Source organism: Corvus cornix, chromosome Z, assembly GCF_000738735.6.
Source record: "Corvus cornix cornix isolate S_Up_H32 chromosome Z, ASM73873v5, whole genome shotgun sequence".
Lineage (NCBI taxonomy): Eukaryota > Metazoa > Chordata > Aves > Passeriformes > Corvidae > Corvus > Corvus cornix.
Window position 1 is genome coordinate 61,469,421 of NC_046357.1, and position 15,838 is coordinate 61,485,258.

Below are 15,838 nucleotides of genomic sequence, written 5' to 3' on the forward strand. Positions count from 1 at the left end.
CAACATATTTAGATACTTGTGGCAGGTTAATATGGGCCATTTTCACCTGGCAACAGCATCAGTCCTTAGCAACAGTATGTGTGTATTCAAACTACTGGTAACACTGAGCCAAAATGGAAGATTAGACTACAGAAACCTTTGGATGATGTATGTCAGGAATTTTCAGATATTATTTCACCTTGGCAACCATCTCATTTAATTCCCTAGCAACTCTGAATATCAACTGGGTTTTGGGGTTTTTTTCCTGTTCAAAATTACCTCTTGAGAACAACTAAGATGATTCCCTTATTAACTTTAATGATATTCAGTGTTTCACTTATTCCTAGTTTAAGATAAATGGCAGAATTCAATATTGCACAGTAGTGCTCTAGATCTATGCAGTATTTCATGGCTTAAAAGTCATGAAAATTAAGATGGTACAGCTGTAATTTAATGTTATTCTTCTACTTCTTTTTATATACTAGTATACAGCTGCTATTCCAGAAATTTTTATTAGTACTATACATGTACAAAAATCATCATGTTCATTCATCAAACTTCTTGCATCCTGTCTAAGCAAGACTTTCATTGTTTTGATGATAAAGGCCTACATATTCTTCTACTGAAATATTTGAGGAGAAAATAATTTGTCCTTGAAGGGAGAAGAAAGGCTCCACTCCTATTTTATCCCCACTAATATGTATTCCATTTACTTATTCATTGGTACAGAAAGATCACCTAAAATCATAGTAGGTTTCTTATGACAAATATCTACTTCGGTTGTCATTTGATTTGAGCAATATTTCCATAGTGTAGCAGATCTTGTGGAGAATTATTTTCTAGCAGTGGTTCCTCTAAGTGCTAGTATATCACTATATTGAAATTGTTAAATTCCTCTTTTTTCTGTTTAAAGAACATTCTGGACTCCACATTTGAATATTTAAAGAAATGTGGTCCCACTTTTCATTCTTAAGGAGGGTAATTGACATTGTGTTAAAATGTATTTGCATATACCATACAAATCAAATGACAAAAAGGGAGAGGAAAAGGAAAGTAATGGGAATGATCACAGAGCTTCCTAGTTCTATTTGTGTCTTCTGGTTTTTACTACCCGTTTCCTTATTCAATTGCAATAACAAACTGTCTCTCCAACTCTTCTCATGCCTCCTTTCCCCTTGCCCCAATAATTTAATGGTCTGCATCAGATATGACCTTTGTCCCTTTTACAGTTTTTAGTGCTGAATTTTGTTTACACAGCCTTGCTAGTCTCCATATGGGTTTTTTAAGCAACAAAATAATTTTACATGCTCAGAGGAAGCTTGAGCTTTTAGGAATATAAGTAATCTGACCCATAAACACAGTAACTTTTCTGGTTTTTCTGCTGATCAGTCTTTCATTTTGTGACTTAGGACTTGCCCACACACTAAGTAATATTATTCATCTTATGTCATCATGAAGCACTGATCTGTTTCAAATCTTAACTGCAAATTATCTTCTGTTATACAATAGGCACACTGTAAAGGTATACAATTTTTTCTCCATATGCAATAATTTCTACATATCCTTTCTGCATCAGCAACTAGACACAGAGGACATTGCTTATTGCTGTCACAGGGATGTTTTGAAATTTCTTCACTTCCCATGGTGTATTTCCACTTAACTAAATTCAATTTCAGCTTATTAAAAACAAGGTCCTCCTGATTATAAAATAGCCTCAGAGCAACAATAAGCTAGAGGACAATGAAAAACAATAACAACAAAACAAAAACAAACAAACAATCACCAAAGCTAAAACAAAACCCCAAACCAATTCAAAACCTTAAAACCTCTCTTGTTTGAATAAGAAAATATATGACAAAATGGGGTGAAATAAATTGTCTATTATCAATATTATTATCCTTCAGTTATTCATATTCTGTTTGTGTATTATTTTTTTTGAGGCAGAGGCATGAAAATTCTGTTAGTGTATGAGACAAGTATGTGATTTCTGGAATGGCAGTTCTGTGTAAATTTATAGAGTAAAAATACACCTGGTTATGTCCTATGGTCAGGTTATTACATGAAGTTATATTTTTGAGATGAAACAGCAAGTGTATATTTCATAGCAGCATGTAAAATTATGCATATAAATATATATATATGTATATAAATAGACATATGTATATAAATATATATATGTATATAAAATATATATGCATATAAAGATCTATATATAAATTAACATATAAATATATTCTCAGATTTCACAAGCTTTAGCTAATCAGCTGAACTAGTCAATATATTGTGAAACCTGACACTGGGAATTCTTCATGAAGAAATAGAAGTTAGAGTTTAGTACGTCTTATTACCACAGAACCTGCTGCTACCTTTGTTATTTTTGTAAGCCCTTTATGTTTCGTCTAGCATCAGAGTACTAAAACTAAAAATTTTCCATATTAATTTTTTAATGAGAAACAAGAAAAGGACATCATGTAATCCCTTTTTTGGCTGTAAAGACAAGTTAAGACACAAATGGTATTTTATCAAAAGAAATAGCCAAAGGTGCAAGTGCTGTTACATGGCAGAGAAGTTCAAGCACCACTGACAGAAACGTGAGGCCACGCTAAAAATTTAATGTGATTAATTCACCTTTGAAGAAAATGCTAGAAAGAAATTATATTGGATGAATGACCAGTTTATTCCCTTTGGGAAAAACAGGTTCAAAAAGTTTAGACTTTAATAATGGAACAATTGTAAAGCTATTCTTTATACAGGGGTTTCTGGCATGGGTACGAAATAAAAAACCTTTTTAAAAATAATTTCTGGTGCTAGTTAAGGGATTGATTCAAACTACATCTTGGGGCTCAAGAAAACTCATCCATTGCATTCAGTAAATTTGGAACCAATCCTATGACTTCTCTACCATTACAGAAGAATGGTGGATATTGTAATCCAGATTTTTAAAAGCATTTAATGAGTTTTCAAAGTCAAGATGAAATATTGAAATGCTGATATCATGATATCATGAATATGGCAATGTCAAGATAGACTATTAAATCAGGATACAGAGATTTATTTATGTATGTGTCTTCAGTTCCAAATAATTTTGCAAATTAGAAGAGGGTATTCAAAAATAGTTCTGAGATTTCTCTTATTATAGCCAGACTTGGGGAAGATCAAAACACTGGAAATTAGTCAGAGAAAATAGCACAACAAGAAAATGTAGAAGTAAACAGAGATGACTGGAAACATATTTTTAAATGGAAAACATGGGCAATACATTTTTGGGAGGAAATAAACCAAAATAGTAACCTTTCATTAAGCGGAAAAGTCTTGACATGTCCTACACAAGATAGGAAAACAAGTTTTTGCTGTAAAATACTTGCAGACTTTGTTCTATAATGCAGTATATCTCAAGAGATTTAAGTTTTTACATGTCACCGATCAGACCGCAGCTAACATAATTTAAATTAATTTTCCTGGAGTGGATACACTTCCCTACAGTGTCTGTTACTGTTGTTAATCATTTTATTGACTGAAGCTCATCCCTGTGCAGAGGATCTGTCCAATACCCATGGAGAGAAATTAAAACTTGTTCCTGCAAACACTTAAGCATCTGCTTATTTTTGCATGAGTAAGGAGCTCTTTTCAATTTTAGCAGGCTTGCTGATGTGTATAGACTTCAGTGTTCATAAATGTTTCATAGCATCACTTTTGAGAAAGATTGTGTTCTAAATGTGTGGTGCATTTATCTTGTACCAGCCCTCAGTGTAACTGTACATTTGCATTAATTAAGCTATTTCTTCTGCAGAAATACAAAAAAGTCAGTTGCTTGATTCCCTAATTAATACCTATTATGAAAACTAAAAATATGATCCTACAGTCCTTACTTTTATCTCAGAGAAAACATGTTACTGATAAGTAGACCAACATGTAAAAGGTGCAATACCACTGAAAGTAGTGGAGTTGTAACTGATAAAACTAATACTGGTACTAGACAGCAGACTTTGGTGCAGTACTTCTGAGTAAGTTATTGCTTGAAGAGAAGCTGCATATTTAGGCTTTTTCATTTAAAAATATAATAAAAATAATAAAGATTCAGGGAAAATTTTGGACTATCAGCTTTTCTGTGAAAGATTGTCATTGGAAGATGGAGCAAGAAAAATGGGTTAGGAGGTCGGCTAAAGAGGACAGGTACTTCAATACTGAAGACAGTGTCTGGCTGATAAAGAGGAAAAGAAAAAGAAATTAAATAAAATAATAATTTTTTAAAAATTTTAAAAGTAAAGTAATGGGAACACCAGCCTGCTCCAAAGCCAGCAAATAATTTCTAAGTGATAGTTCCTCTGACTAGAGAGAGAGAGAGAATTATTGAAATATAAGAAGAGGAGAGAGCAAAGACTGAGGAATGAGAAAATAACCTATTATATCATTTTACTGGGAGAACTTAATACGAAGTTAATAGCCAAAGGGCAAATTCAGAACTGCATCTGTTCAGCAGTAGAGGTCCCCAAGATGACTTGAACTGATGTTTTTAAAATATTCTTACAAATGGAACAGAAAACTTTCCAGTAGCAGACAAACAATTCTTCATTTATCTTAATTACATTTTATCCCTCAAATATAATAAAGGTTGTATCCACTCTTTGTCCACTAGATACTTTATTTATGCAATGGCAGCATATGTAATTTACTTTTCTAAAAATATGCCTTTCCTCTGAACTATTTTTTAAATACACTTGTTTTATTTATTGTTGTGTTTTTGGAAATACATGTCCTAAATTGCCTTAGAGCACAGTGAAATTCCTTTGCTCAATATATTTAACACTCAGTTGGTCACTTGCATTCAATGCTTACTGAAGGAGTTAAATCATGTATAATTTATGTCTTTTACTCTGTCAGTAGAACTTCACTTTGACTACCCACATGTGAAAAATTATTCATTCATCTAAGTATTTTCAAAAATTTCCCTTAGGTTAGGGGGAGGGAGGTATTTGGAGGGTTGACTTTTTTGTCTCTTTTGTTGAAATTACTGAGGAAAGGAGCACCTAGAGTAAAAACCACTCTTTTAGCTTTAAATGGGAACTAATGTTTATTACACATTTTGCTACAAAGCACATGGAAGCATGTGGCAAGAGGCTGTAAACTGCACTGAAATCCAGGGTCATGCTGACATGCTTACGGAATCGATGACATATAAACCAAAAAAAAATTTACTCAGATGGGGTGTTAACTTTTTTACTCTACTCATTTATACAAATTCACACTTTCCCCATTCCCAAGAGGGCTTTTTCCCCTCTGGCAAGCAATATTTTTGTGAAGAGCAACTTTTACATGTTCTGTTTTAAGGACACCCCCCTGAAGTCTTTCCATTAAAAAACACCCGAAAACCCCAAATATAAGAGAATAAACTATATCATGATAAATTGTTAGTACCAGTTTACAATATATTTCCCTTGGGTGTCTTCAAATATACAGTAAAAGTATTGTGGAGACATAAAATCAGATTATCTTCAGGATGTATGAACCAGAGCAAAATTCAGGGCCAGATTAAAATGAACAAACAGTGAAGCTGTTCTGTTGAGCTTGGCTTGGCACAGAAGCCTCCATCAAAAATGGAAGTACAAAGTGAAAAACAGAACAAAAAAAGGTGTTGATTTCTGCAGTGTCTCCTCTTGGGCCCTGAGGCAACTGCTGTACAGAGAACAAATGCTTAGACTTGGATTATCTTTCTTCCATTTTTGTGTCTCCTGTTGCAGTCCTGTAAACTGAATGAAAATTAGCTTTGGCCATATTTCTTCTATTCATTCTTCTTCTTTGGCCTGCAATGTGAGCACAATATGGGATAAGTCAGTATGGTGCACATAGGATCTACTCCCTGCTTCCCAGCTATGGGCAAGGTTCCAGCACAAGGTCCAGGAGGATGACATATACCTAAGCCAGCCCATCCCTTGTTCCTGTAAATGGGAGAGTAGAAGTAGCCAGGAAAGGCAAGAAGACCTGGTTGCCTTGTGGTGGACATAAAGAGGCCTTCTGCTAGAACAAAGCATGTCAGTTTCATTTCTCTTTAACATACACTGACCAGGTTTCTATAACATGACTTTAATTTCTAGAATCTGAAATATGTGGGTGTTTGCCAAGGAAAACTGTAACTGTCTGCTGGTTTCTGTGTAAAATGTATGAAGCAGACCAGTTGTTCAAAGAATCTGGTTGCTTCAGAAGTGCATTGAGCAAAATCACTGTTAAAGAAACAGCTCTCCTCTCTACCCAGGTTCTTTAAAGACTGACTAAGAAAACAATAAAAATTTTGATAGAAAATTGAGAGCGAGTAAATCCTTTCCTGTGGGAAATATAATCAAGGGAAGAATTCCAAGTAACAGAAGACACCGTCTGTACTATTTGCAAATCCATTGTCCCAGATTTTGCCATGACTGTGGGTGGGAGGAAGGGACTCTCTCTGGCTTCCAAAAAGAAGGGTGTGGCTTCCGGTCAAAAACCACTTGGCTGGCATCATCTGCCATTGCTCATTGTCTTCAGGTCCATCGTGAGCATTTTTGCATGTGACTCACCCTATCTTTTGTATACTTTTTTGATTAATATTGTTGCTGTTGTGCTTTGTTTTATCTCAATGCTGTTTCTAGTAAGCTGTTATCTCAACCAATGATCTTCACCTTTAGTGCCTTGGATTCTCAACTCCATCCTGGAGCTGGAAGTGGGAGGGGAGAGGGGGAGCAAGCGAGTGGTATTTGGTTTGGGAGAGTCTCTCTCAGTGGGGACATTGAATTGGGCAGTACCATTCATAAACCACGACCCACATAAAAGTAATTTTTCTATTTCTCCACCATAAATTATGGTTCTGTGATTGCTTTTTTCAATAAAATAAGCAATAGAATACTGATTTAAAAATCTTCAGCTGCACTTCAGAGTACAAATTTAAGCTGAAGACATTCTGTCACTATGTCTTGAACTTGACATATCCTTGGAAGCAAGTATTTCTGCTTAATAGAAAAGTGCAGCACCTTTTGAGAGGAAATTGCCTTTGAGAGCTGCCTTTAGACCTCTTAGAGGGAGTCTATGTAAGCTTTTTCATCACATTAGCTAAGTATTGTATTGGGTTCTTATGTTTTCATTTTCTCAATTTGAAATTGAAAATATTATTGATTGCATGCAAAAATCCCAACAAAGTGCATGATATATTATATCAAGTCTATTTCTATTTCTTTTTCCACAATGAAACTGAGTATCTATTTCAATGCACTGAAGAAGATTGAGTTTACATTTTTATAAATTGTGATTTGAAGGATAATTTTTTGTCTCTTGTATTATATGGATTTACTGTTATATAGAATGAAACCTAAGAAAATATGTGTACATTTTAATTGTATAGAACTCTTTTCCTGTTATAGATTAAGTACTCAATGTACAGAATGTTCTCTTCACTTGGATTCAAAATTAAAAAGTAAAAAGTAAAACTTACTTGTGACAATTTTTAGTGTAAATTCTCTAACTATGTAATTTATTATTCATTTCACAAAATTTTATTTTGCCTTTTTTTTTTCCTTAGGTGAGAAATTCTGTGGACCACAGAAAAATCTACAAAGTTTCAAAGTAAGATTTCACATCTACTCACCTTCTAAGTCTTCATATTTGTTTTCTGTAAGGCCCGAAAATTCTTTTGGTTTGGATTTTGTGTTATAAACCACAAATATCTTTCTACATAGCAGTATTTATTAAACTCTTGAAAGTGTATCCTGTTTGAAATTCAGATTTCTTCTGGTCAGGAAAAAGAGCAAAATGCTTGAATCAGTAGACTGTGTAATAAATACATAGATACTTCCTAAGGTGCAGGAGTAGGATCATAGTTCAGATTTTGCAGTTTTGGAAAAAAAGTCTGGTTGCTACAGCATGATTGCTAAATTGTGCTATGAATTAAATGGAAATTTAGTGAATGCATTGAATGATTAGTAACAGTAACTACAACGCGTACTGAGCACTTCTCGCCTTCTGTTTTGTGTACTACCTCACGCTAGCCTTTGTACTATGAATGATACTCAGCTATAAAGGCCAAGTAAGACTGGACAGCAATACACTGATTCTTGTAAATATTTTGCAACTACAGCTATATGAAAAAGATGTGCCAAACTTTTAATACTCTTTCTACCTGCTTTGTATAAGTTAATATGATTGATAGGTACATATGACCTGACCTATCTCTTTTTAATGAGTAAGGTAGGGTATTAACTGAAATAGATCAGTCCCTAGTGAGAAACGATTTATGACAAGTAAAGCGTCATGGAAAATTTGTGATTATTTTATATGGGTACAGGAATGGCAATTTATAATACATTCTATATACTATAAAATATATGTATGATAATGTATAGGAAATTTGGGGGTGTTGGTCACACTATAAAAGCTCACTTACTTCTGTATTCAAGGGCAACCTTCAAGTTTCACTCCTTAACCTATTATGTGTAAAACTTTGACAGAAAAACAGAAAAAGTTAACGGAAATTATAACACATATTTACCTGGGCTTATTAAGCCATTTAGACAAAATATAATTATTTGTGGGGAAATATAGAAGAATCTGAAGATGATCCCATGAATGAATAATAGTCAGGCGAAATTCAGCAGGTAATGTCAATTTATACTCCCTGAGAAAAACAGTCCTAATACCACAAAAAGTCATAATTTGAAAGTGGTGAATTTTCATCCTGAGTTAGATAGCTCATCTCAAAAGTAAATAAATCTCAATAGGGCAAGATGAACAGCAGGGAAAAAAAGGAGGACCAAAAAAATAAGTTAGTTAACATATGAGTTATGACTATATATCTAGCATGCTTCAATCTGGAAGAGACACAAACTGAGGAAAGACCATAGTGAGGTTTATAGAATCATGTCTGGGGTGTAAAAAGCAAAAGAAGAAGCCAATCATTCATATTTTATTCCGGTACTTAAACTATGGTCTGAAAAATGGAAGTAACAAATGTAAAGTTCAGAATAAATACAGTTTGTAGGGAAAATATGAAACCTCTTGCAAAAAGTTATTTGGGATTCAAAATAAGCCATAGGCTCTAGGAAGAAAAATCACGTAAAGCTGTAAATACATTGATAATCCCTCTAGCTTCAGGAACTCCCTAAGGAGCAGTCATGTGGATACATGCCCAAGGGTAGTAATACTATATGTTTGTGCTGTTCTTACATTTCCCAAAATTTCCTTTATTAGCTACTTGATACCCCAGGGGAGCTGGTTTTTTTATAAAGATCTTTGACCATTATTGCTTTTATGGTACAACTTATAGAATATGATAACAATTGGAAAGCAACACCAAAATATAGCTAGTGAGTTAAATAAGTTACCGGGCACATACCTTAGCTTCTCTCTAGCCTCCCTGTTTTTATGGAATTTTATGCTTTATTTCACTCTCAATCTTGTGTTAAACAACAGTGGCGATACCACAAGTCCAGAAAAAGTTTGTTATTAGGTACGAAGCTTCATCAGCATTCATCTTTGCTTAGGTAAATCATATTGCATAATCACAGCAAATGCAAGCGTTTTGTACCAGCCTCAGTGGAGGAAACTATACTAAACCATAAGAGACAAAATGAACTTAAGCCACCATTTTCTTCTCAGATATTCCTCACTAATATGTTTACAGATAATAATACAGTGTGGAAAGCATTACAGACAATAAGGAAAACTGACCACACCAAGTAAGAAAGGCTGTTGTGATTCTAGAAAAATAATTGGAATTTATTATTATAAGAAGATAAAAATGAAGATAACAGATTAACAGGATTAGGCAACTTAACTAAGACATCCCTCTGTGTTCAAAATTCAACTGATACTAAATTTTTGAATAGAAAAATCATTCTTTGAAGTCTTCTCTTATGAAAGTATCTAAGAATTTGGTTTATTTTATTGGGAGACTTTTTCATATATTTGTCATCTATTTTTGCTTTGTCTTGGCTTGTTGTTGTTTTTTTTTATTGTGGAAAGAGGTAAATATTAAAAAACACAGTATGCAAACAGTGGATAATATAAGAAAGCTATTCTACCCACAGTCACCAACACCTATCTTCCTTTTTATTTTCCATATTGGCACTAGCCAGGTAAGGTTCTGTTCTTTCTGGCTTATATGTTGATAAGGGATTGATGGGCTCACATATCACTGTACTCTTGTACAGGGGATGCCCAAGGTCTGTGTTTATCTGTAGAGGTCCTACTTAACAGCATCATCCTTGATCAGTACAAGGTATTATTTTAAAATATTCCCTCTATCTCTCTGTCTTTTGTGTTTCAAGCCAGAAAGAGAGAATAGAGACAAACACTGAAAGATGGTGTCTAGAGCTAATTGACTAGCATATTTAAAGTGGGTTGTGGTTGCTTAGAAACATTTATAGACTGTAACAGAAGCTTGATTATTAAATAGTCTGCGGGGCAATATAGGACAACATGTTTTTACAAGAGCAAGATCCACAGTGAAAGATGGTCTGTAGCTTAATATTGAAGAGAAACATATTTACAAATATTTTTTTACATTTTATTTTCTAAGTCCAATTAAACAACGTCATTGAAAAAAAATTAACAACGCTTATGTCACTGCAGTAAACTGAAATTCAGTGTCATGACAACTTGCTATTTATTCTTCAAGGCCCTCTGTTAATTCCAGAAGTAGTTATTTCTACTTTGTGGCTCATCTTGAGAGTAGGCAATTTATTTATTACAGTAAAGTGCATATTATGTAGTAAGAATCTGATTTTGGAGATCAAAGGACACTGAGATGTGTAAGGTGCCGCAATCTTTGATTATACAACAATGTTATAATAAAATTGTGGAAGGGAAGGCATACTCAAAGTCTGAAATCTTTAGAGGGGAGGACAAGCAATATATCCTACAGATGTACTGATATTTCCAAATCATAAGTCTTATGACAAGTATATAAAATAATCCATAACCAACTATATTTGTCAGTTGAAATCTCTTTATCAAATTATTTATTTCAAAAAAAACATAAATAATGCTTATGATATAATTTGCTTTGGGATCCTTTACGACAAAACATTTTCAGTCTTTCTTAAGCATGTTTTAAATTTCTTCACAAAGCATTAGTGAAACCTCAGGGAATCTTGATTTGGTAATGTATTTTTATTTTCCTGCTACACGTGAAACCATTCATACTTCTGTTTCAGCAATGAAGTCCCTTAGAACGCTGAGTCATGGATCTTATAAAAACTGACAGGTTTCTAGGAAATTTTTTTCTTTCCTGAATCCAAGCAAAGTAATTATGGGAAGGGTACAATGAGACGAATTCTATCCTATCTGGTTGAAATCCAGACTTAGACTTAATTGCCAAAGTTTTGTCAATAAAAACTATAAATCACAGGACTACTATAGGAAGTCTGGCCTGCACATGAGTTAGCGAACAAGCACAGTGATTTTAAGAGGGATTTTTTTACTATGTGAATTATTGTATTATTTCTAATTACAAAAGTTCTAATCTTTCCAGAGCAAATTCGTATCTATTAGTACCCACCACAAAAAAATGTATATATAAAAAGGTAAAAGAAATGTGGTAAACAAGCAGCATAAATAATTAATAAATCCAAAGTTTCAGTGTTTAACACATACATTACCAGGGTGTCAAAGTAAATGTAATCATAAAAAATATGATTCTTCTAGCCTACTTAGTTTTCTTTCTTGAGAAGACGTTAGAAATTACAAAAAATATTCAGTAGGTTACTGATCAAGACTAACCTCCTCTGGTTACTTCTTAAGATTCTGTAGAATTAACCAGATTTCTGAGTGCTACGGACTTCTAGGACAAACTTACCTTTACCAACACTAACTGGAACTAAATCTGAAATGAAAACAGGATGACTAATTAGCCATAAAATGACTGATAACAGCATCATATGAAACTCTGCCAATGTATAATAAAATATTATTATGTCACCTATATGAAGTAAAACACTGAAAACTGGAACTGAAAATACCATCCAAACTTTCTATTAAATTAAATTAAATCATTATTTGTTGCCATGTTATATCAACAATATTCAGAAGAAAACTGTATTATTCAAGACTATAGTACGTCTTTAACAAATATTAATAAAATAAATAATGAAGTAAGGTTGATCTTATTTCCTGTCAATTAAATCTCTTTTTTTTATTTTATAATTTAATGGACAGGCATTAAGTGAAACGATTATTGGAAGAGATTTATTCAGGAAGTCTATTTAGGAGATTTTCTGCGTAAAAGCTATTACACCTCTGAACAGTGATAAAGGAAATGGGCATGACTTCTTCAACCCCAATGAGTCATATGGTCTTTTTGGCTTGAATAAAAAATAATATTTTTGAGAAAAACAAGGTGTTGTTGCAACTCAGTGAGACATAAACCCGCCATAAAATATTTAAGAAGGTAGAATCAGTCTTATAATTTGATATTATTTACTTTCAAATCCAAAATTACATTAAACAAGCTCACAGATAAAATTGCTAATATTTATTAGAGAAATTATTAGGCTTCCAAGATTACCGCACTGGGTTATCTAACAGTTACCGAAGAGAAAAAAACTCTTCAAATAGTTTCTGTAATTTTATACCATGTGTTCATGGAGTAGCAAGAGCTCTGTAAGGGATTTTTTTGCATATAAGGATGACATAATTGTAGATGACCTAAAAATTTGTAGGATGGATGAGTAATGACTTTGTCCCAGTCAGACAATTTTTAATTTTAATTCTACTGGATCAGAGGGAATAACTTATTATTGGTGTTTAAAAAAAAAAAAATATGCTGGGGTAGCCAAGGAAGGATATATTTCCAGTTCAGATAAAAAGATTTGCAGGAGTTTCTATGTGAATTCTTTACAGATAAAAACAGTACAAACATTTCTCTATAAAAGAAGTTGGAATTATGAACCTCTTGAAACCATACTTACATTGTTGCTTTCTGTAATTTGAACTAATTTGACTATCCTAGAATGAAATTTTAAAAACTTTTCATCAATTACTAATTGTAGTGGTTTTGGTCCAAAATACTCATTACTTATTTACCTTCTGTGAGATAAGAATTAGGAGAAAGCAAAGCAGGCACAAAACTTAAAAGAATATAAAGGAGTTTATTAACAGACCTAAAAGAAAGGAAAAAAGTCAGACCACACCTTCAGAACACTTTCCTCCCCACCACGTTTCTCCCTTCTCCCACTGACAATGTAAAAAGACAACCCTTGAGATTTTCAGTCAGGTTACCACTTCTATAATAACCTTTTTCAGTTCACTTAGGGAGAGGAGTCTCTTTTGCTCGTGCTACAGAGACATCTGTACAAGAAGTTCTCTCATGGCTTCAGTATCACAGCAAGACAGCCGCCTGGGTTGGTTCTCTGCTTGCTTCGGTATCACGAGACAGACGTCCAGGTTGGTTCTCCGCTCACATGTGAGAGTCCTTCCTTCGACTTACAGCTTTCCCCACAACTGCTTTTGAGGGTCCAATCTTGAGCTACTGGGGTACCATTTTAAGGTTTAGGTGTTCAAAAACAAAGGTTCTCTTCACCCATCTCTGGTAGCATCTTCATCTGTAGGAACAGAGGCCCTCCCCCTTCCCTGGGAGCAAAAGGGTCCTCATCATCTTCATCGCTAGGACTACCTCTGGGAGCATTTCTAGAAACACAGATCTTCTCCTGATTTGGAGCAAGAGTCCTCATCATTTCCATCTCTCCCTGTTCAAACTTCTCATGAAATTACAGCTGCTTCAGCATTTGCATATTTCAGCACAGGTGCTTTTGCTCACAAGTACAGTTCGAATGCTCCACCCCCCATGCTTTCATGAAACTAAAACAGGTACTCTGATATATCACAGTCCATCACCACCATAGCTTTATAACAGAATTTCAGCTTCTAAGCATCTCCTCTTTCTCCCCCCTGAGGGTTTCAGCTCTTCCTTCTTTACTGACTTTGGTGTCTATATAGTGTTTTCTTCACCTTCCCTCTTCCTCAGACTCGGAAGAGGATTAATGTCTGCAGGCTTCATCTGGAGGAAACTTACAGCACTAAAAGGGCTCACCCAGGCCTTGCAGCTGGAATTTCGCTTACTGCTGTTGGTCACATGATCTTTGCCGGACAGCAGGAGAGCTTCAGCTGAATCTTGGCCACACTGGAGTGGTGGGGGGAGAAAGCCGGGCTGTCACCTGCATGGAGCAGAGCTGCAGGGGCTGCGGGTGGAACAGGGCCACACAGCTCCAGGATGGCTGCGTTCCAGCCTGGCCTGGACTGAGCAGGGCCTGGCCCAGCCCTGCTGGGCCGCACGGGCCCAGCCCAGTTACCTGTCCCGAGGCCAGAAGCAAGAGAGAGCTTTCCCAGGGTTTGTCCATTCTTAAATGTGGACCACAGAGACCTGTTAAGCTTTTTTAAGTGGCTTAAAAAATTGTCAATATTCAAACTAGCCAGTTGATTGATTCTGTTGGGTCATAGAGGAAGCTGTAACCACCTCTTTGCAAGAAAATCACTTCTGTAGCTATGCTAACCCATGACACTAATATAAGAAGAACTTATCATTATTACTTTAAAACAATACAGAAAAAAATTTTAAACATGAAAGGGCACAGTAGTTTATTTCCTGTGTCTTCAGCTAGATTGTAAATGGAAATCCAGTATCGAAAAAGACTCTATAAAAAAGTACCACCATCCTACAGAAATGAAGTTAGTTGTCTCTTTCCTTGAAATTCACAGGAGTTTGTTTTGTCTATTAGAAACTGAGGAGGCAAGAACTTCAGATTGATGTATTAAAAAGGAATGACTTGTGATTAATCATGTTCAACGTTAGTTGGAAAAGACCACTAAGTCAATTGAAATACAAATAAGTACACAAGAACAAAAACAAACCACAAGTTTTGTGCTTTCCTATGTTATTGATTAGCCCATTAAACTATACTGCCTGTAGTGTAGTGCACAATCATTTACTTAACACCTCTTCATGTCTGAGTTTGTATAAGGGTACCAAGAACTTGTTTCTTCAGCCATTTTAGCTCTCATTACTGAGTTCTGAATATATGACCACACAGCCAAGGTAGAGACTGTGCTCCTTGCCCACATTGAAATTCAGTGTGATTCCTTCCCACTTGCATAGAAGTAGCACTGAATTCATGGTGGGATGAGAATTTCCCTACTTTTCCTTCAAGTAGTAATTTGTAACTTTTATTGCAGTGAATATCTGGATTTGAGTTCTACTATCTATTAACTGGATAAAAGCACTGAAATAGACCTGGAGATACCGTAAATGGTTGTGAACTGAATTTATAGTCCATGTAAGGACTGTTTCAGCACTGACTGTGTAATTACAAAACAAAATCCACAGTTTCCAGTGGTTTGAACCAAGCTGACATGTTCCCTTTTTGTTTACATGAGGCAAAATTAGCTGAAGCTGTGACTCTAAACATGTTTGGGACTGATTCCATACCAGTTTTATTAAACCTGTCATTAATACACAATTTTCTTTTTTTGGATGGATTAAACTGGTAAGGACTGAAATACAAATTATGGTCTAGACACCAGCAATTAATGGTGCAAGTCCTGTTCTCTTGCTGTGGGCACTGTGTATCTTAATAACATGCTTAAAGTTTTAGCTTATTGTTTCCCCTAGTTGGATGCTGCTCTTGGATTATTTTTTTCATCCTGCTGCAATCACATACATTAGTTCATCTGACTTTTTCTCAGCTATCAAACTAATAATTATTAGGCTGCTTAATAATATATTTAATGCTGATTTTACTATTTATTCATGCAGAGTTCCATTCTTTTTTTTCTTCCTGTAACCACTTTGTCCCAGTTTTGTAGAAGATAAAATGTTCACTGAAGCGCGATACAAGAGCAGTACATT

At 34.7% G+C, this 15,838-nt stretch overlaps 1 protein-coding gene across 45 annotated transcripts in view; it reads left to right on the plus strand.

Moving 5' to 3' along the window:
- PTPRD (protein tyrosine phosphatase receptor type D) overlaps positions 1-15,838 on the plus strand; it is a 1,187,151-nt gene that overhangs the window by 723,552 nt on the left and 447,761 nt on the right. For all 45 annotated transcript variants that reach the window (XM_039567532.1, XM_010392896.4, XM_039567544.1 and 42 more), the window contains one exon: positions 7,523-7,566. The gene's annotated coding sequence lies outside the window, so the exon portion shown is untranslated. The remainder of the gene's footprint in view (positions 1-7,522; positions 7,567-15,838) is intronic.